The following is a 23824-nucleotide window of genomic DNA, read 5'->3' on the forward strand; positions in this document are numbered from 1 at the left end:
AACTTATATTTTATTCACAGTAGACATATAAAATGTTGAAAGTGAGATTAGGTATAAAAAGAGCCTCTCAGAGTGGCAGTGTCTCTCAGAAGTCAAGATGGACAGAGGAGTTGCAAAGAGTTTGAAGTTATCATCATCTACAGTGCATAATATCATCCAAAGATTCAGAGAATCTGGAACAATCTCTGTGCGTAAGGGTCAAGGCTGTAAAACCATACTGAATGCCTGTGATCTTTGGGCCCTTAAACCGCACTGCATCACATTCAGGAATGATACTGTAATGGAAATCACAACATGGGTTCAGAAATACTTCCAGAAAACATTGTCGGTGAACACAATCCACCGTGCCATTCGCCGCTGCCGGCTAAAACTCTATAGGTCACTGGGACACCATGTCATCTGGACTAAAGAGGACAAGGACAACCCAAGTTGTTATCAGCGCTCAGTTCAGAAGCCTGCATCTCTGATGGTATGGAGTTTCATGAGTGCGTGTGGCATGGGCATCTTACACATCTGGAAAGGCACCATCAAAGCTGAAAGGTATATCCAAGTTCTATAACAACATATGCTTTCATCCAGACGTCGTCTCTTTCAGGGAAGACCTTGCTTTTTCCAACATGACAATGCCAGACCACATACTGCATCAATTACAACATCATGGCTGCATAGAAGAAGGATCCGGGTCTGAAATGGCCAGCCTACAGTCCAGATCTTTCACCCATAGAAAACATCTGGCGCATCTTAAAGAGGAAGATGCGACAAAGCAAACCTAAGACAGTCCTAAACTTGAGCTACTTGTCTCCTCATGCCCAGACGTTTGCAGACTGTTATAAAAAGAAGAGGGGATGTCAACACAGTGGTAAACATGGCCTTGTCCCAACCTTTTTGAGTCATGTTAATGCCATGACATTTAAAATCAACTTATTTTCCCCTTAAAATGATAAATTGTCTCAGTTTAAACATTTGATATGTCAACAATGTTGTATTCTGTATAAAATATTGAAATTTGAAACTTCCACATCATTGCATTTTCTGTTTTTTTTTTTTTTTTTTTTTTTTTTTTAGTGTCCCAACTTTACTGGAATCAGGTTTGTATTTTTTCCCATTCTCTTTTCAAAAGAATGCTTCAGTTTGCTTCTTTTTCACATGGAATGACAGGTTGCTAAATGTCTCCTTGATGTATGTTTTGCTCTTAAGTTAATGTTGTAGAAAATGGAAGTGAGAAGAAAAGATTAGACACTAGGATGTTTGCTTTGTCACTCTTGTCATCACCTGACATTCTCGCCCCAAGGCCACTTCTGGTGAACTTCACGAAACAAGGTTCATGTAAAAATCAGCTTCATGGCAGAACGCCAAAATGAGGTCAGGACGAGCAGATTTAGACCATCATCCCGTGCTGCATCAATCCTGTTCGCTAAACTAAGAGAGAAGATTCTGCTGTGGTGAGAAAGAGAAAGATTTCGGAAACATACAGTTAACACAGCAGTGTGAGCGTCTGGACAGGCTTGTGCGCAGATTAAACTTTAATGTACTTTAATATACTTTAAATATATTTAAATGCATGTGAAAAAGGTCAGAACGGCTAAATACAGTGCATTGTCTGTTCTCATCTGTCGACAGCCTGCAAAGACTTGACCGAGAAGCACTTAAAACTTTTATTCAGATTCTAATAGAAAAACTTGTTTTACTTTGAATGCAGAAGAACAACTTTATGTCATGTTTGCTATATGGGCAAAATATGGAATATACTATATGCTATATGTTGGAAGATAAACCTCCGTCCCATTGACTACTTCCTGGCAGATGGCATCAGATTTTCCTCAAGATTTTGACAGTATTTTACCTCATCCATGTTTCCTTCTATCCTGACAAGAAGTGCTCCAGTCCCTGCTGCAGAGAAACACCTGATAACAGGAGATCCCCACCTCCATGCTTTACTGGAGGAATCCTGTTATTTAAATGGCGAGCTGAATTGGATTTCCGCCAGACATATCGTTTGGTGTTGAGGCCAAATAAATCAGTCTTTTAGTTTTAGTCTCATCTGCTTGCGTCTTCCAGTTGCGTTTTGGCAAAGCTCTGTCTGACTGCATGTGACCTTTCTTGAGGAGTGTCTTTTTATCTCACAACCCTCCCATACAAGCCACGTTTGTGGATGATTTGTGATGTCGTTGACACATGCACACAATAACCGCTCTCTGTCATAAATTCCTGCAACTGCTTCTGAGCGGCTCTTTGTCACCTCTCTGATCAGTCCTCAGCGTTTCTAGCTTGTCTCCATCCACAATTTTATCCTATATATACGGTAACACCCCCCCCCCCCCAAATGACTTGTGAACTCAGGTGTAGTTAATCACCTTCTCAATGTATACATGATATATACTATATATACTGCACACACTATTAGGCCACTAGTATTTCTTCCCAAAAAAAACCCCAAAAATTATTAGTCTTGCTTTAGCGTGACAGTAAATATCAGTTTACATTACCAAATATTGCTTTTGCCATTTTGGCATTAATTGTAATGGCAAAAAAACAAATAATAATAAAATACAATAAAATAAAATGGTATAATTGTATTTTGTTTGCACAAGAAGTCTGACAACAGCCAGTGCTTCACACAGAGATCTGATGTCAGCATAATCCAGTTCATCTGGAATAACAAGAAGACCTTTGCAGGAAGGTTTCTTGAAGTGTCTTGGAGACATTGCCACAGGTCTTTTGGATTCAGTCCCAGTTTTTTTCTGTTTGATATCAAATAACACAGTTAAAATTATAATCAAGTACTCTACATGCTTTAGTATGTTAAACATCAAACTGTGTACTACTTTAAAGCACAACGAAAGATTATTAAACCAAAGATTTAAAATGTACTTAAAAGTAAAACTTTTGATATAACATTAATACGAAGTGAACTTCTTAAAAGTGTGATCTTGCAGAGTGAATTTATGAGGCCTTTTATTTAATTAATATATTGCAAGTACAGTTGTTCAAAAAAATAAAATCCTTTTAAGATTTGAAGTACACATGGGCAGTATTGTTTGCCGATTTTGCAAGGCTCTCACAGCTATGAAATCCTCCCTTCTTATGACTCTGATCACATGTTAGCCATGTGCTGCATACCCCAGTAAACGTCTGAATTTACTTTACCAGAAACAAGTAAACCTACATTCCAAGGGCTCTATCAAATAAGATTTATGTTTTTGTACAGTTATCGCTTATCTACAGCTCTTTGCTGATTCTCTGAAAAATTCTGGGAAAGTTCTCAGAAGGCGGCTGTGGCTCCTGACTCCCGTGGGAGAGCTGGGTCAGCGCCACCCTTTTCCTGCTTCCTCAGATCCAGGATCAGCCTCTCTATTGAGCTTGAAGAGAAGGTGAAGTACTGCAGTGTGCTTCCTCTGTTTGCACGGTTAACGGCTCTCACTTCCTCCTCACCCGTGATCTGACATTGATTCTATTCAAAAGGCACAATGTTCTTGTTACTGCAATAAACAGTCCAGTTAATGAGACTGAAGTAAAACAATAAACAATCACAGTGTGAGTAAAGCTTACACTATTGCTTGTTTTTTCATTACTTGATTGCAATATTAACAGGTAATTAAGTACCGGTTGCAAGTCATGACATCGATTAATGCCGACCTTTGAAATCAACAGTAATAAGGAGAAATAATGTATATTTGGACAAGGATTATAATTGCTATTGCTCATACTTGAGGGGAGAGACTGGAACCAACTCCCCAATACTAAATACTGAACTCTGAGTCTGATCACATGTTAGTCATGTGCTGCATCATTTCATTACCCAAGAAATCAGCTGCTTTTTCTGTTCCTTTACCAGAAACACGTAAACCTACATTCCAAGGATTCCATCAAACTCCTACTAAAGTTGTATGTTTTTGTACGGCTATCACTTATAGACAGTTGGAAATAAATAATGAAATCATGTATATTTGGACAAGTATTATAATTGCTACTGCTCATACTTGAGGGTAGAACCAGCTCCCCAAAACTAAGTATTGAACTTAAGTGCATAAGTTGTCCTGCAGTAATTCACATAATCTGCTTAAATTTCAGGGAGATTCTATCAGCATATATATATATGACTAACATGTGATGGGAGTCAGAGTTCAGTACTTAGTTTTGGGGAGTTGGTTCCAGTCTCTACCCTCAAGTATGAGCAATAGAACATTGAGCAATGAACAAAAACATTGTGTCTTTTGAGTAGAGTATATATAATGCAGTTATATAAAATGCAGTTATCTGCAGTAGTCTGAAGACTTAAGTGCATCTTTATACCTAATTTCATTATTCTGTTGTCTTTGAAATTTGACATGTATTTACTCACAAGCATTTATGATAAGCTTGAATGTCATTTAATTAAATCTGAAGTTACACATTTGTAAGTGTGAAGTTGCAATTTAGTGCATTTAAAATATATTAAACTTCTTCATCAACACATCTAAACAAGTGATTATTAAAACGATGATTTAAATACTTATTCAAGGTAAACCTGAATATAAATAAAGCCTGAAAATAACTGACATTATTGCAAAGTGCACTTTTAAGTGTACTTAAGTGTTTCATGAAAGTAAACTCTTTAATAACACTTATGTGGCCTTTTATAAAAAAAAAAGTGCTTTGTGTTAACATCATTTTATTGGATATATATATATATATATATTATTTAACATCAACGTAAAACATAGGTTACACCAACAAAATGGCTAAGATCAGGTAGAATTTTTTAATATTTTTTTTTATATTTTTTGCATTGTAGCATTGTTTAGTTGCTTAGACTATAATGAACTCTGGATGCAGGCACTTCTATCATGATCACTGTGTGTAGTATCAGACTCATGACATGACAGTTATGCAGGATTAGCCTCATATCAAAATTCTCATGTTCAAAAATCACAACAATAATAACAATATTAGTTTCGTGAACCACGTGAAAGCAGGGAAATGTGGTTGTTTGTATAAAGCTCTCTGATTAGGGCACTGAGGGGAAATCAGCAGACTTCAGACTAAACACAAAGCAGGAGACAGACGTAATCTGTCGTATTACACCGCACATTATCTCTGGATTTCTCTCTTGTGTCTTTTTCCTTCCAGAATCTTTAAGTAAAGCTGCACTGCTAAGATGTTGACATAGAGGCTGACGTCAGGAGGAAATGACACGCTGCCCATAAAAACAGGGCCAGATCAATGCATTTGGAATAATGAAAAAGGCATGTTCAGTGTCTTCACTTCCTCATCGTGTCTCCGTCAGCTTCGTTCTAGCTGATAGTATAGTGATATATCATGACACTGTCTTCACACCAGGACTTGTCAGCAGCACATCAGTCTGTGGCGTAACTGAAGCCCGGAGTTGGCAGTTGTTGCCACTGTTTCTAATATTGGAGTAAAGGACTCAGTCATGGCTTATTCAGCAGCTGAGGTGACTGTGTGACCTGTGATCTGACTTTGAACATCACTGATTTATGCATGAGTCTTTATGTAAATGTATGCAGATTCCCAATGGCAAGGTTTCTAAACAGGTGCTAAGGTTCCCGAATATGGGTCGCAGGTTTGTTTTGATACAATGTTTAAAGGAATAGTTCACCCAGAAATAAACATTTGCAGGAAATGTTCTCACCCTTGAGTCGTCCAACATGTAGATTAGTTTGTTTCTTAATGGGAACAGATTTGTATAAATGTAGCAGTACATCACTTGCTCACCAATGGATCCTTTGCAGTGAATGGGTGCCGTCAGAATGAGAGTCCAAACAGCTGATAAACACATCACAATACACATCACATGCATGCTTTCTATAAATCCTATACATGAATTAGGATGATGGATTCACTTTGAAGCTTGTGAGTCCTTTATGCAGCAGTGCTGTTTCTGTTCCTGTGCATGCTTGTATCTCAGTGCATAGGCAGCACAGGTCAAGGTTAGCTGACAAGCTGCTATTTCCTCTTTCTAAAAGTGTTGTTGCTGGGCTGACTGTAAACAGAACATTCCAATCTCATGGGAGGAATGTGTCTGTGGCCCAACAGAAGCTCCTGCACAGCACATAGGCAATCCCAAACATGTCTGTGTGCTTTTCTGCAGCATATGCCGAGCCCTCAGGCTGTTTTGATCATTTCACACATGACTTTGAACACACAGTATCAATGGATGAGAAACAACTCTGGTGATGCAATAATGAGAGTCTGCCCAAGTCAAGTTTGTCGAGTTTTTCTTTGTCTTTTTCTTTTCTTTCAGTTTTTGGAACTTTAGAAGGTTTTATTGAAGTATGTTAAGATGCAGTGTCTCCTGTCAGCATACAATGTTCTGAACAAATAACACTTTGCTGATCTGGATGAATCCCATTTCCCTATCTTTCATCAGTTTCTCTGCCTTGTTTCAGTTCTCTGTGCCTAAATTTGTTGAGGCAGCTATTTATATTTAACAACATGTAATGTGACATTTACTTGCCCATTCAAAAAAGTTCTTAGAGTTGCCGTGCAGGACACATTTTTGACAGGGTTTTAACGCAGATAGCTGGTCATTTTAAAGCTCACATACAGTACACAGCATAAATATCAAACTTAAAACACACATACACTTTCATTTAAAAGTTTGCGGTCAGTAAGAAATCTTTTGCTCACCAAGCATGCATATTTGATAAATTAATACAGTAATATTTTGAAATGTTATTACAATTTAAAAGAATAGTTTTCTATTTTAATATGACTTTATGCACCTCATTTTCTCCAAAATGGCACTACGATAATTTGGAGAGACACAGATAAGATGAATTGTTGAATAAAGTATTCTCGTCGCTTAATGACATTACAGTTGAACCACTGATGGACTATTCTGACGATGCTTTTCATACTTTTCTGGACTTTGACAGTGTATTTTACTTGTCAGTCTATGGGTCAGTCACAAGCCTCCCGGTATTCATCCAAAATATCTTCAATTGTGTTCCCGAAGACGAACAAAGATTTTACAGGTTTGGAACGACATGGGGCTTAATGACTAGTTATTAGTGGTTAGTGATTAAAGACAAAATGTTCATTTTGGGGTGTAGTAACCCTTTAACTGTAACCTGAAACAAAGAAAAAAAAAAGAAAGCTGCTATACAACAAATTACATAAAAAAAAAAAGAGTTGTTGGTGCGTCCAGGTTTAGGTTTACTCTTTCCATGTTTATGTCTGACCCAAACTGCATAATGTCAAGATGGTGCTCCGCTCCTTAAAGGCTGACACCCGCATTTTTACACAGTTCAGGCCAGAGTCAGACAGGAGATGCTGGCACACACTCACAGCGTGTTCACAGCATGCTCAAAGAACACAGCCAATCAGCAGGAGCGTGATCGGAGCCAGCCACCAATCAGACGCATCTGGGCTGCTGTTGTGAATGAGTATACAGAAATGTAGGGGAAGTACTGTTCTCAAACTCAGGCCAGGAAGGGTGATGTGGCTGGGGGAAAAAAACTGCAATTTGGCAGAACACAGGAAGTATGCAAGTAGGGAAACAGAACATTTAGTGGAATCTGTGGTGGGTTTATCCAAATGTGCAAAGGTCATATGTGTGTGTGTGTGTGTGTGTGTGTGTGTGTGTGTGTGTGTATATATATATATATATATATATATATATATATATATATATATATATATATATATATATATATATATACATATATATATTATACTATATAAATATAATATTAGATTTTTAGAAAAGTCATACCTAATTTCTGGTAACTGTTCTAACTTTACTATTTGCTAGAAGGGACAGAGAAATGATAAGGGAAAGAAGGAAGGGAAATTAAGGGAAATCATGAGCATTTATCATGAAAGTTTGCTGCTCACTGGGTTCAACCAATGAGAACATGCATGAGTATGTTTTGTGGCCAATCAAAGGGAGACACAGTTATGTTAGGAAGCCATCCAAGAAATGTGCCTCATGAGATTATTGTGGGACTTTTGAAGCTGAACACATGAACTTTAAATAGAGTGGGACTTTTTGATCACAAAGAGTGAAGTGAAAATGAGTCGTATTTGAAGACAAATTCCCCCTCAAGTTTAGACATCAACTGACACAAACTGGAGCACAGCAGATCAGACAAATGAAACCAAAACTCTGGCTCAAGTGGTTTATTGTGTCTATTAACCCCAGTGCCACACATTATCCTCAGATCCTTTTCCTCGAAATCTTTTCTTGCATGTGAGCGGTGGAGTTTGTTTATTTTGGTGCCTGTAATACTGCCAAGTAAAGCCAGAGTTCAGGCATACCGGAGTCGGGAGACTTGGAAAGCCATATTTGGCCTGGCTAGCCTGCTGAAATGAACACTGGTTGTTTTGAAAAAAATATTTTTCAGTTCACAGTTTAGGCTAATGTTTAGATTCTCCCTTATTTCCCAAATAACTGTGAATGTTTCGTCTGGATTGAGCTTTATTACAACTATCTGTTCTAGATTTAACCATATAACATTAAAAAATATATATATTTAAGCTAATGTATAAGAGATACAAGACATAAAATGAAAACACTATATATTCTGTATGGACAAAATAGTACAGTGAATATGATGGTTACTACATAAATGATTGGCACATCACACATTAACAACATGGTTACCACATCATAACTATCTTTAAACTATCAGTTCAGTGAACAGAAAAGTACCTGCTCTCATATTTTTCACCAATGACTGATGTAAAGTTTTTATTGTGATGGATGAATTCATGACTTAAACTCAATTCCCTTTAGTTATAAGCCGAATAGTTCTTATATTGTGCGGTTGATATGTTCTCCTTGATTGGCTGGAGGGCACAAGCATCCAGATCCTCATCAGTCAGTTTGCATATGGTCGCTCTCTACTCGCATGTTTAGTTTCAGCTCACAGTTCACACTTTATGGTGATGAATTATTAACACAGTGGTTAGGATTAGTCAGAATCTCAGGTAAGAAGATGCTCTCTCAGCCAAGCTGTTACGTGACACTCTAGCACACTGTAAAATTGCAATGCTATGAGAAGCAGGTATAAAAATATAGCTTTAAATACAATTCCTTGACTGGAAATGTAACATTTTTAACATCTCTCCATCTAAAAGGCTGGAAGGCTTTCTTTAGAATTTTCAGAAACTAAACTTTCTCAAACAAAACTTTGATATACTAGCTGTCCTTTTATTGGCTAAGCAAAAATAACGGCAATGCTTAAAAACCACAGCACTTGAGGGCAGTATTTGGAAAGATGTTGAAGTATAGCTAGAGTTACCATGTACTACCTGTATGGCAATAGGTTAACAGTTTAACTCATGGCGACCCTTAACACATGTGTATTTATCAAAGAGAATGTACCTAAGCTTATACTGAGTCCAAAATTCACATTAGAGGTAAACCGCATTTAAAAATAAATCATTAAATAAATATGGAAAATCCCTTCATATTAATACATTCATGACCTATTTTTTGCAGATATGACACATTTACAAGAGCATGTAAATGTGCCACTAACATGTTCGGTAGCTTCTGGCATGCAAAGCAATGCTTTTGCTAAATTCATTTATCCAAAAAGTTCTACAGTGCATTTTAAAACATGCATCTAATGAGATTATGTGTGTACGTGTCTGTTTTTGTGTTTCCTTTGGACTGAATCCACGAGCTTCAGTTTATAGTGTCATGCTCTACCAGTTGAGCTGCAGAAACAGGTTGAACACCAACTGAATGTGATACGTTTCACCTTCAGTGATCCAAAAAGTACAAGCAGCAGTAAAACTAGTCATGTAAGTTGCCTTCAGTATTTTCAATAACATAATTGTTTTGTTTTTTTTAGGGGGTGAACAGATAGATAGAAAAGTGCTTTTTGCCCACAGAACTGCCACTTGCAAGATATTTTCTCTTTTTTTAACCAGTCTCTGTAAACCCTAGAGATGGTAATGAAAATCTCAGTAGATCAGCAGCCCTTTCAAGCAGTCACTCTCAACGTCACAAGAGACCAATCTACTTCGAGTGTAAACTAAACAAGCCAATGCACATTGGCATGCAATTATTGCATCCAGCTCCAGCCGATCACAGCATGGCCATAAAAAGGCACCAGGTTCAATGCATTTTGCAAGCATTTTGCTTCGGAGCTGATAAAATCGTTCTGCTCCATCTAGTGTCTTGAAGTGTCTATGAGTTCAACGTGCTCCTGGAAGCTTCTGGGGTTGCTGGTACGGCGCTTCACGGGTGGTCATTTCGAGTTGAGTGGGTTGCGCCCTTCAGGCTGCAGTACCCCCTTTCGTTCTGCAAGCGACCAGTCCCCTGTGCGCCTCAGCACCAGGCGAAGGCTATTTCCAGCAGTTGCAAGAGTCGTTTGAGGATTAGAGTGGTGGCAAACCCTTCTGGTTACCAACACTGGGGGCCCACCACTCCTCTAGCACCTCCAATCCAGTTGAGTACTCGTCTGGCCTGTCCGCCCCTTCAGACATGGCATTGAACAGAAGAGTGAGAGGCCACTGGACAGGCGTCCCAGAGAGGGAGGAAGCTGCTCTTTTGGGGATGGTGAAGGCACCTCTCCCCCATATATGGGCTGGGTGGAGAATCTGGAAAATCTCGATGTGAGTGCAGTTTTCTCTATCTCTGAGTCCCAGGAGGGCACAGAGTGTTGTGGACAACCCAACATCAGACCTCGCTCATCCTCCTCCTTCACCAGCCGGCAGCAGTGGGCGGTTTGGGAACATCGACAAAAGCCCTACTCATGCACCCTCTGGTAACTTGTGGAACCAGGTAAGTATTGCACTGCACACAGAACCCTCTTCAGTCCACCCACAAGCCACACAAATTGGGTCCCCTGCATTCCACCTAGCACCAGTGGGGCACACTGCGGGTACCGCGGTGGTTTCATTGGTCCCATTTGCATGGTTTCTGGGTGCCTGGCAAGCACTACCCGACCCTATATAGCCTCCATGTATATAGCACTATAGTCCTTCTATAGCCTTCCTGTGGAGCCGGTATCCTCCTGTGTCCTCTAGTGATGGGATTTATGGCTCTTTGAGGGGATCCGGATCTTCGCGATCCGTTCCTTTCAAAGAGCCGTTCAAAAGAATGGCTCTTTTGGCTCTTTTTAAATATTTAGTCAGTTTTAAGAAGCCAGCTTGGGAGCATCTCAGTTTATCCTGGAAATAATCACTGGGAGGTATTATGAGGTGAGATTTGTAGTCAAATAATTAAAGCTCAGATATCACACACCAATATCTGAGTTTGAATTATTCTGAAATATTGATTATTACCTCATTTCTCATGTGTGGACTATATTCCATAGGGTTGCACAAATCCCTCTGCTTAGACAGTGACATCATTATTTTGATTTACCTTTAGTACAAAGTGTGTGTGTGTGTGTGTGTGTGTGTGTGTGTGTGTGTGTGTGTGTGTGTGTAAAACTACGTTGACTTATGTTATTCATACAATACCTACTCACAAATAAACATAAAAAACAAAGCCGGCTGCAATGAATTTCTGTGCAAAACAGCTTTTACTACAAACACTTCCACACAAGAACATTGTTATCACACAAGAACATTTTGATAGAAAACTATTTTATTTTTTAAAGTAGATAAAATTAGAATAAATAAAATGGAAATGTCTACATACTACATACTATTACTACTGTAAACTTTGCAAATAGGACATCAGCCCCTTCAAGTCAATGAACAATAACAAAGTGGGCTGCAATGAATGTCTGTGGAAAACAGCTTTTAGTGAAACATTTCTATACAAGTACAGGATCACAAAAGAACATTTTTAATGATTTTAAAATAAGTTTTAAATGAACACAAAATGCAATGTAAATGCATGCACAACTAATAACTAATATCATCACGCTATAAAGGGTTGGCCTGCGCTGGGTGCGCCCCTCCCCCTATAACTGTTCTGTCTCCTGGAGGAGCTCATTTGTATGAATCTGTGTGAAACACGTATAGGAAAAAAGAATGATAGAAAGAACGGCTCCTCTCCAGTCGCGACTCGGCTCCCATCGTTCATGTTTATGAGCCGTTCAAAAGAATCGATTTGTTCGCGAACGTCACAACTCTAGTGTCCTCACCTCAAACGTGTAGTGGCACCGAGAGGTCAGGGTTAGAAAAACTACTCCAAAGTGTCCATATTGTGGACCCTGTCGGGCTCTTCCATCCCCTCGGCAGCCAGATGCAGCAGAATGTCTGGCACCAGACCTTCACTCGTTGAATCTTTGAGAACCGGTAGAAGGCTGGTTTTCATATGCAAGACTTAAGTGGACCCCATATGTGTGAAAGTCCACGGTATAGCCTTGGAGCCAGTGTTTCGCAGCAGACTTCTGCCATTTCCAAGAGGGTTAGAACCATCTCCAATTTTCCATATGCCACTAAATGGATGTTCAAATGAATATTTGCTCCCGACACCTCCTTCGGGAAGGATTGAACTTCTGCAGCATCCCTGTTCAGGCAATGCTCATACGGCCTGTGGAGAAGCTGCCTCCACCTTAAATGCTACGGCTAGCACAGGGCACCAGAAGGGGCAGAATCCATGGCGCTTTGGTAGAGTATCCCAATTCGTCAGTCACCAATGTGACGTCAAGATTGAGTGACTGAAAGGAAACGTCTTGGTTACATAACCCTTGTTCCCTGAAGGAGGGAATGGAGACATCACATCCCATCGCCACGGCTGCTGTACCACCGCTGACCCGCCGGGTCACCCGCTCGGCTTCTTAGCGAGAACCTGGTATGCATTGCACCTGCTACCTTTTTATGCTCACGCTGTGATCAGCGGCAGCTGGATACAATAATTGCATGTCAATTTGAATTAAACTCAAAGTAGATTGGTCTCTCAAAGCATTTTGTCGGTCACCGACATCACATCTCGATTCCCTCCTTCAGGGAACCAGGGTTAAATAGGTAAACAAGACTTTTCTGAAATACTCAGACAAGCCTGTTTAGCACCATGCCACATTCAAAGTCACTTAGGCCTGGAACACACTAAATGATTTTCAAATCTTAACTGATTATAAAACTGGTGGAGATCAGAGACTTGAGAACAGTTTCAACCAACGTTAAGCATTACAATCTTCCAAAAGCACACACTACACGATTCAGCCAGACCACAAAACCACACCACTGCCGATTGTAGTATGATTTTAGTGTGCAGTACGATGAGACGAGATCTCATGGAGATCAAACGTAAAGTAAAAAACAAATGAAGGGCAATCAGCGTCATCAGCTGGTTCTCCTGGTGTGAGTTTTGTTTTATGGTAAGAAAAACAAATATGTGTGATCTTCTTTCTCAGTACTGCACTTTCATGGCATTTATGTGGCCTCAGCTATAAAGTTTCAGCAATAAAATCTTCAAGTGTGTGGCCTGCCTTAACCACCTTTCTTCCTCATTCTGATGCTCTATTTGAACTTCAGCAGATCACTACTAGCCTAAATGCACTAAACATCTTCCATGTGATTAGTTGATTAGATACTGAGCAGTTGAAGTGGCTGGTAAGTCATGCATTCCAACCCTGTTCGTTCATTAGTGAAACACATAAGGAGAAATGAACTGCATTGGTCACACGTTTTGGGGAATTTACAATAAATGGGGACTAGATTTTTTAACCTCTAAAGAATTCACAAAAGTGTCATGAAAGTACTTCTTTGAAGCCAATTAATAATTTTGTGTGAGAAACTGTAAATATTTAATTATACTTTATAGTAGTATTTGTTGTACTGTTTTTATGTGACTTGGACATGTTTTTGATGGTCACCCTTGTAGTATTACCATGCCTACCACTATACAGTACAAGGAAAAATGGTGTTCAAATGCTTTCACACAGCAAGGTCAGCATTATTTGCTCCTCGGACGATGTGCATCACATGCTTGAATACAGAAGTTCCAAAACAAAATATATTCTATCATGAGGAAGTCAGACAAACAAGCAGGGGAAAAAGAGCAGCTGACCTACCATTACTCACCTGGAATATGAGAGGAGTTTCCATTACAGTAGGACAGTGGTGATTCAACTTTGCTCCACATGGCTCACTGCCAAGATTGCATAATGTGACGTCAAGACAGAGATGCTGACCCAGGACTGTGCCTACCGCTCAGCACCACATCTAATATTTTCAATAATCTTTTAACAAAAAATAGATACCACACAGGCCTTTCAATGTTGTATGTGATCACACCAGCTAACCCTCAACACTGTTGTTTGATTAGATACAAAAATAAAATAAAAAACAGACAGTGAATGCATGATAATTAAATAAAAAAAAAGATCAAATTGTGAATAAAATAAAATAAAATAAATAAACCATTAAATTGAAATAGTACTGATTATGGACAAATTGCATGTTAATCTGTTGAAAAAATAAAACACCTTTTCTCTTGTAAGATAGCTTCATGTAAGTAATCTGAAAAATTACAAAGCACAAAATCCCAAGCTAAAGTCTCCAACATCAAACACTCACCTGAAATGCCTCGTTTTATAGTTTTAACATCATTTTTTGTGATTTAGCTATGTCACCATGTTACACATTTGCATAACCCCCATCTAATTTGGCCCATCCTCGAAGAACAATTTAGTAAGTGATTTCACCAAAAAAAAAGAAAAAAAAAGGGCTTTAAGAAGCTGAAATCAATTATGTTACAGGCGTTACATTTTTCAGCACATGCTCTAAATGGTTGACCAATCAGAGCAGTCTGAGCGTTTTGGAAAGACCGACTTTAAAGAGACAGGAACTAAAACAGAACGTTTTCTGCCGAGGGTGAAAAGAGGTGCTGCAACGATGAGATCTAAATGATCATTTAAATAAAAATCATATAAATATATTCTAACAGACACTTTAATACTAATATTATTCTGTTTTTACAAACAAATAAGGGCAAGTGGACAAACTGCAAAGCTGAATATAGCACTCATACTGTTCCTAGATTAACTGGTATGATGGCTACTTACGAAAAAAGGCAAACAAACATTGTGCAAGGTGTATTAAGATGTCCTGAGCAATATTTGACAGAACTCATAAGTTGTTAATTGCACAACTTGTTTTTGAGCTCCCTAATGGAACATGTTTTCAGACAGGTTCAAACATGTATGAGGTTTGACACTAAAAACTCTGAACTTCTGTTGATATAAAATAAATGCAAACATCACTGGCTATATAAGGACGTCCCTTGCATGAAACAGTTGAAGAGGTTGAGTACTAATAAGAGAAGGCATAAAGAAGTCAAGTGCAGTGCGTTACAGTACTGTGAAAGGAAAGACTTGGCCTCATCTTGATACAGATGAAGGACTGGCAAAGAGACAGTAAGAATGAGGGGAAAGGTCAGTGCAAGAGATCTTATGTGGCTGTCACACACAACTTCCTGTTTTTAGAAGCAGCTGGCATCCATGCACACAGCAAGCTCAGGTTTCTCATGATGGACAGGTTGGAGTAATAGATAGACTGGAGAATGATCTCCAATGCCTGCCCAAGCAAAACTCAGAGCCACAATGGCATGATCTTATGGGTGCTTGCCAAGCCATGCAAGTTGCCTTAGGTGCATTGCTTTAGGTGCATTGCTTGTGTATTATGGATCATTATTAATCCCTAATCTGAGCCCATTCCCTGTTCTCCATGTGACCCACTGTTCACGTAAACCTCTCACTGACAATTTGCATGATGTGAGATATTTCTTATGTCTGCAGCTCAAACTAGAACAGAAAAGACTGTGGAAATGAGTTTCTGACATTATGCACGTATGTGTGCTGGCCCTGAAGTTTCAGGGAAGGGCCGGGCTAAGTTTCCACGAATAGCATTTCCATGAAATGGATGGAGCAATTTAGCTGGTAGTGAGCAAAAGAAATGAATGTGTGTACAAAACATTTAAGCGGATTAGTTTACGTAACAAAGATATTCCCCTACATCTTCATCTCAGTTGACAGACTAAGTTTATCAATGATGTTTACTCCTCCTGACTAAAGCAGTGCTAATCAAAAAAGAGAATTAAACCAGCTGGATAAAGAAATATGGTCAGGTTGGTGAGGTACAAACATACGGAGGAGATAAACAAAAAAGGGATTTTAATTAGAATATCCAGAAGACAGGTAACTAAATCCACATTAGAGCAACAATAAACTTCTACAAGAACGGACAAAATACCAAAACAGGAAGATGACTTTGAATAAGGCAGCAGATGAGGGGGAAACAGGAGGAGGGGGTTAACTAATAATGGCTAATGAGCAAATTCATCAAAAACCATAGAAACAAACAAGAGAAAACTAAATCAAAACCATAATCACTAGTTCCTGCTGCTCATAGGATTAGGGATGTGAACAAACATAACTCATCATTATTTATGCTAAAGACATAATTGAAATTTAAAATCATGGGGTTTACAGAGGGGTGGTGCTATTATGTTTCTAGGCCAAAGCATTTACAATATTAATGTTGCACCTGCCAGCCACAACACCCTAATAATGTGCAGGCAAGTCTTGCTACTCATATTTTTCTGTAACTTTTAAGTAATAGTAAAACTCCATCAAATTGAGTTGAATAATCTTTATGAATTTTAACTGAATAATTGAACAATTCGTAATCAATTAAACGTGTAAAGATTGTTCAATTCACTTTGATGTCATTTTACTATTAATTTAATTGTTTAAAATTTTTTTTGCACTTTACAGTAATATCTTATTTTTTAACATTAATTAATGCATTAACTAATATGAACTAACAATGAGCAATGTATTTTCATAGCATTTATTAATCTTTAAATAAATAAATGGTTTAAATATTAATGGTTTACATCTATTAATAAATGTTTAAATTAACAATGAATAAGATTAACTCATGTTTAATGTTCCAAATAAACCTTATTGTATAGTGCTACCACATTTCCTTCAGTTAGTGTAAAGCTATAGTGTATTATACTCCAGTTTGAGCTCTATCTATCTCTATGTTCTATCTCTGACAGATGTGTGCCGCACTGACAATGTCTATAACCTCAGGCTGAATACCAGTGTTATTGTATGGTTTTAGCATGTCTGGTTGAACTGCAGGCTTCAGGCAGTGTGAAACAGTGTGCAATTATTCTATATAGTTAACACACCTGTAATCCTGTACTGAAATTGTCTCACGGCACAACAATTTAAAAAAATAATTCAAATTCGCTGATTCCATGGTGTACAAGATAATTATCTAAAAAAAAAAAACATACAATTTCCATGCAACACTAAAACATCTTTTGTATTTTATTTTAAGATATTAAATACATTTTAATATATGAAAATGCTGGTTTAAAACATTCTGAAACAATGTTTAAAAGAGCTTTAAATGTTTTTTCACCCAGCGGTCAAGAAAATATTAGTTTGAAGTCAAAGGTCAAGTGTGTCTGACCTGATTGTCTAAATATTCCCACTGAACCAGTTCTATAGTCATAAAACAATTAATCGTTTTACTTTTCGACAATACTATAACATAAAGCACATGCACTCTTAGAAATGAAGCATGGGTGTAGTTAAATTTAAATACTAGTTTTATGGTAAAATTACTAAAAGTATTATGTTTATATAGTAAAAATAAGCAAGTTTCATTGCATTAAATTAATAGTATAATATTTCAAGTCTACAAAATGTCACAGATTTAAACCAACTTAACCAGATCATTTTAAACCTACTAGCAGTTGAAGATTGTCCCAAAGCGCTTTCCGTACTTGCAATTTCGCACATGCACGGGAGGAAGCAAGGAGCATCCATTTTCCATCTGCCCTTGGCCAACTTTTTTAAATCCTTTATCATCCATAAATTATTTGGTAAGTAGAATGTTTTTTTAGTAATATATTTTACAATTGCACATTTGTGAAATGTTTTTGTGTGCCTAGACGTATACTTTGTTGATAGTTTAAAACGATTTCTTGCTAGCTTAATTAACACAGAATTAGCCTGTATCCTTGTCATAGTTAAGTGTTTGAAGTGGTCATTAAATTACCGAAATATTAGAATTATGTGTAGTTATTTTAGTTTAGTTTAGTTGTGTTGTAATTTAGCTTTAAACAATGCGCTTTATCTTTTTATTGATAATTAACATTAGCCTAATATAGCACATGGCATAGCCATGTTCTTTTTTTAATGTTTTTTTTATTTAATTTTTTTAGCTACAGTTTTAAACTAGTATTGTTCTTGTTTTGTTTTTAAACTCCATTATATTATTAAATTAGTGCTGCTGTCTGTTAGGGCTGCTCCGATCACGATTGGCCGATCGTTAATGCGCATCTCGTCAGTAAAGCCAGTAAAGGTTCTCTAATCAGTGTTTAATTCCATCAAGTGCTTGATTTCACATAGATCAGCTGTTACTAAACAGAGTCGTTGTTAACTGAGAAGATGCGCAAATCCACGTTCATTTTCAGCGTTTATTGGCGCATCTTCTCAGTTAACAACGGGTCTGTGTAATAACAGCTGTTCTATGTGAAATCACGCACCTGATGGAATTAACCGCTGATTAGAGAACCGGCTTTACTGACGAGATGCGCATAACGATCGGCTGATCGTGATCTGAGCAGCCTTACTGTCTGTTAAGGCGGGCATACACTGTACCCATCATGAAATGAGCCAGTCAGTGGCTCAAATATAATTGCTATAGATTTGGAAGGGATTGTATATCATTAACACTTTCATGTCTTTTTTTTTAGGCTCTGAATGTGGAGGTGCAAACAGTGTCCTGAAAGTGAATCTACAAGGTACCAATTACTGAAACACTATAAATTAATCCATGGCCATTAGGGTCAGGGACACTCCAGATATCCATGCACATATTATGAATGCCCATGCTCATTCAAAACATGGAATGCACTTAAAACTTATTTGAGTTGATGTCATGTTGATGTTTTACATTTAAAAGGACTACAGAACAAGTAATATTGAAAAAGAAGAAAAACCAACAGGTAATCAAAAGTAAAATGGAAGGAACCTTTGCCTATAGAAGACAGGAAGTTGTTGGAAGATATGCCCTTCATTGCAGAGTTCAAAAACAGATGGCCAGGCCTGTTTTCTGAGAGCCAGGTAAAGTATTATTCATCATCTGTATTTAATTTAAATACGTGGAATTAATGTCTAAATACTGTATTTGGGTATAAAACAAATGAGCACATATTCAATTGACAAAGGTTTGGAGGCAATGTGGTAAGAATCCATGCATGTGGTTGTTCTACTCTATATTACAATGCACATTACACATACATCCATATAAATTGGTTACAGATACATTGAACCACCAACTAAAAACATTTAGCCAAAAGCAAACTCATGTTCCCTCTACACCAGGGGTGTCACACTCAAGTTTCAGAGAGGGCAAAAATTAAGAAATGGTACTGAGTGCCAAACAGTCTCATAGTGCTGTCTTAATATTATTATTATGAAAACGCCAGCTCCACTTTTAAGGCAAACTGGATATAATTGTACCACGGCCAGATGTAGCCCACAGAGTTTGAGTTTGACATGCCTTATCTACACCATATGTGATCGTTTTAAATATATTTGTTTTAACTTAAGAGACTCATAGTGAATTTGTGTTTTAATACAGGTAAATGCAGAATTCACCCTCATCACCACTAAACCCTTATGTCCCGACTGGATCATTACTATAGCCAGCTATTGAGGGTATTCAAAAAGAAGTGGGGAACAGCAAGACGTGATATCGACGTAATCATAGCAGAAATGGACATGGTATGTGTTTTGGGTGTATTGGGCTCCGACCCCTGGGGGTTTAAAATTTACTCTAAACATAATTATGCCTTTTTTTTATATATATATATTATGGTCTTTAACCTTTCTATGGAAAGATAAATTATTTGCGAATACAAATACTACACTATTTACAAATATGATTTGCTATCCACGAATACAAAATTCTATGATTTGTACAAACAGATGTAGTTCTGTAAATTTTTTAAATTTGTAAAAAGGATACTTTATATTTTGTGCACATTTATCATGAAATGTCAGTTGAACATCTGCAACTCTGCTTGTGAATTGTTGAATCTGCTTTTCTGAATTGCCTGATGCAATTTCTCATTCGTCCATTCAATTACGTTTATTTTAGTTCAAACTGAACAGTATTGCCTCCTTCAAGGTGTCAATGGTATAAGCTTGAGAAACACTTGAGCTATTTATGTAAAATGTGGCTCGCTAAATGTGTCAGGCAATTGACAAATGCAGATTAAACACCACAAACTGAACTGCAGATTTACAACTGACAGTTCATGAAAATTGCACAAATCAATTAATTAAAAGCATGGTAGAATAAGGTCGTAATAGATTTGTCAATGTGATAATGGCAGTTTCCTCAACTAAAATGTTCAAAATCAGTTGTTGGTTTTCCACAGAATCCCAGTGTTGAAGTACGACGGACATGCATCCTAAAGGTGTTGTGCGTCTACTTAAATGGAAAGTCTGACAGCCTTATTAAGGACTACTGGGTAAGTCGCATTCTTTGTCAATCATAAACAAATTGATACAGAAAAATATGTATTTTTATATTTTCATTTCACAAACCTGTGAACTGAAATGTGTTGTAGGCTCAGAACATGCATGTTATGCTATATTGATTTTTGCCAATGTTGGCAATATCAAATTTTCAAAAACAAATATGATGATTGATCAACCAAAAACATAATGGACAACAATTTCTACATTAATGTATAACATTTTGTAAAGTTAAGCCAAAGAAAAAAAAAATCTGTCTTATTTAAACACAGGCAAAATAATAAGCAAATATACTTCTTGGGAATGTGTTCTCTAATTGTAAACTTAACATATTTTGGGTTTGTTTCTAGTGTCATAGATGCATAATTAATAATGGGTCTCTTTCTTTGTCATAGGCTACTGAAGATATTGGTGTTGATGCAATGATGGAAATGGAGAGACAGGCTTTGGGTGTCTACATTGTTCGACATGATGGAGCAGATGCTTCAGATCCACCTGAGGATGTTGGCGTCGTCATTGAAGGCTGTACAGTGCTGCGAGATCTGAGAGAGGTTGCAAATGGATGTGCAGTCCTGTTTGGCTTGATACTGTTTAAACTGAGCTATCCCAAGGAGCTCCGATACACATTCGAATTTCTTCAGAAAGTGTTCATGGAATTGGATTGGAAAAAGCTCTCCACTAAAGTGCAAGGTCCTCAAAAACAAACTGCATGAGTAAAATCACCTGCACCAGACAAGACTGGACCCGGCTTTGGACACTTTAGTTGTGTGGACTGTTACTTTGTTTTTGGACTGCTGCTTGACAAAATAAAGCTATAATCAATGATGGTTTGTAATAAGCAGACAGGACTGCAGTTGGTCAGTTGCAATTTAACCTCCCTCCATATAGAAAACAAGGATTTGCCTCTTTAGTTTTAATATCAGTAGGCAACACCTGTTAGACATTGTTGACGTCAAAGTTCCAATTTACTATAAAGCTATATTGGGATTGAACATTATCAGATGGTGAAGATTCACAAACAAGTTTTATATTTTTGAATTATTTTTTATATTGGTCTATTTGCATTTTATACGTGGATTTATGTTGGTGTCTTCAATTGTATTTTTACACTTTGTATTTGTATGTAAGTTTTGCTTACGTATTTGTAATAATTTTATCAGTCATGATAATCCCAGATATATTAATGTACCTTGAAGGTCAACATTACTTTTTGACTTAATTATATTTCAAAACCAAAGGTGAATAAAGTTAATTAAAGTGACTTGAGTAGATTTCTTTTTAAACCGTGCAAGTATAATCAACACAAATGGATAACATTAGCTTATTTCTGTTTAATAGATATAACTTAATCAGGTAATGTTAGTTCAAGCTATAGTCATTAAATTCAAGACAATAATTTACATTTATTCAAAATAATTGTGTAATGTACCATTTAATTAACACCGTTATGAACGATTTAGTTAAAACATTATGTTACAATTAATTGTATATTACCTTTTCCATTTAAGCAACTAAGTTTTGTGGGACCGGTTGACATAACTTTATTAATTAAATACAACATTTCATTTCTTAGAGTGTGAAAAGAAATTATGATTGTCACTATAGTCTGTATATTATAAATATTATGTTTCTTGGTATTTCAACTTCATTATTACAAATGTGCAATTGCAAATATATTTAAATACATACAAAAGTCATATACTTAATTCAGACAAAAAATGCTCAAAGTAAAAAAGTAGTTTATTTCTGTAAAAACCAATACTTTTTAAAAGTATGCTAAAGTGTACTTATTTTCACAAGAGTCATCAGGGACAAAACATAAGTCTCATCACATTATCCTTATTAAGCAAAAAGTCTTGAATTAAATGTAATTGCCTGACATCTAAGGAGGAGACAGTGCTACTAACAAGGTTTCATGATAGTTACATGCAAGTCTATATAGAAACAATGCATCAATCTTAACTGTCAGTAAGGCAGTTCTAGCGTGTGTTTTGAGTGTGCCTCTGAGCACGTAGCACATTAGCCTCTGTTTCAGAGTTGTAGTTTTAGGAAATAATGCTAAGCATTTCTCACTATGCATGTGAAAGGCATCCCACAAGGCGTGCCTTATCTGGTCTGCCTGAGGGTCATCTGGTCACGCTGCATGTCAGTGACTCCTATCTACCCGTATATTTATGCACATTTGACGTGATCCAATACCACACAAGCTACAGATCAGGTGTTTTCAGTAACTGTTTGTGTGTGGAGAATCCCGCTAAAATTAAATCCATGTGAAGCCTGAATGGCATCCCTGTACATGTGCGTCAAGAACGTATTTATCATTTAAACAACCATTATCAAACCATTGCCAACGAAGTCTCTAGTGACAGTGCTTGGATGACTACCAACAAGTAGCACTTGCTTCTGAGAAGTACTTTGGGAGGCTGATTATAGTACAAAACAAGACCAACATTACCCTTGTAGTACCCTTTATAATTTTAAAAGAATATACGTCTGAACTAAATGTAATGTTTTCAGACTCTTAACTGCAAGTAAATGAAAATGTATAATAGTTTCATATTAAATACAATTAAAATAACTTAGTCTACTTTTTGACCAACTAAGGTAGGACTTTGAAAAAGTGTACTTAACACCGTGTTTATACCAGACGCGACCACGACACAATAGCTAAATGCTCTCTTCACTGGACGCGGCAAAATTACCATTTCAAATAATTAGTACTTTTTGCCAGGACTTATGGAACGAGGCATCAGCTTACCGACAGGGTTTTGTTGTGTCTTGTCACGCCACACTGCATCAAGTGTATACAGCATCACTGATTATAATGGGTTGTTACCGCACTGGTGTAGACACATTATTATGAAAAAATATAATTCAGAATTGAGTGCTCTTTTTGTACACTTAAGTGACCTTTTATATCATTGATGTGATATTGTCTCCAAGTAAAGTTTTTTAAATATATTTTTAAGATTTGATGTTCACTACAAGACAAGTGCACATTCACTACAATTAAGCACTTTTCATTTTCACATTTGTAGTTTGAACCAATACTAATATTATTACTAGTATAAACATTGCACAAAGGATGCCATGTCCACCATGTCTCTGCAATGTCTTGAGCAAAAGTAGTCCAAATCTGCATCCAAACGTTTTGGGAAATCATATTTCACAGCAGTCCCTTACGAAAGGAAAATATATTTACCAATATATTTCTTAAAATATATTGTGATATATTGTAATATATTATTTTCCCTTTTTATTTTCTAATATTTCATATATTTGAATACATTAAATAATATATTGATGACACATATATTATATAATATATTGCAAAATATACAAATAATTGCCGCTTTTAATATATTGCAATATATTTTTGTCTCATAAGGGGTGTG

The sequence above is a fragment of the Carassius gibelio genome, chromosome A19 (genome assembly GCF_023724105.1).
Source record: "Carassius gibelio isolate Cgi1373 ecotype wild population from Czech Republic chromosome A19, carGib1.2-hapl.c, whole genome shotgun sequence".
In the NCBI taxonomy this organism is placed as follows: domain Eukaryota; kingdom Metazoa; phylum Chordata; class Actinopteri; order Cypriniformes; family Cyprinidae; genus Carassius; species Carassius gibelio.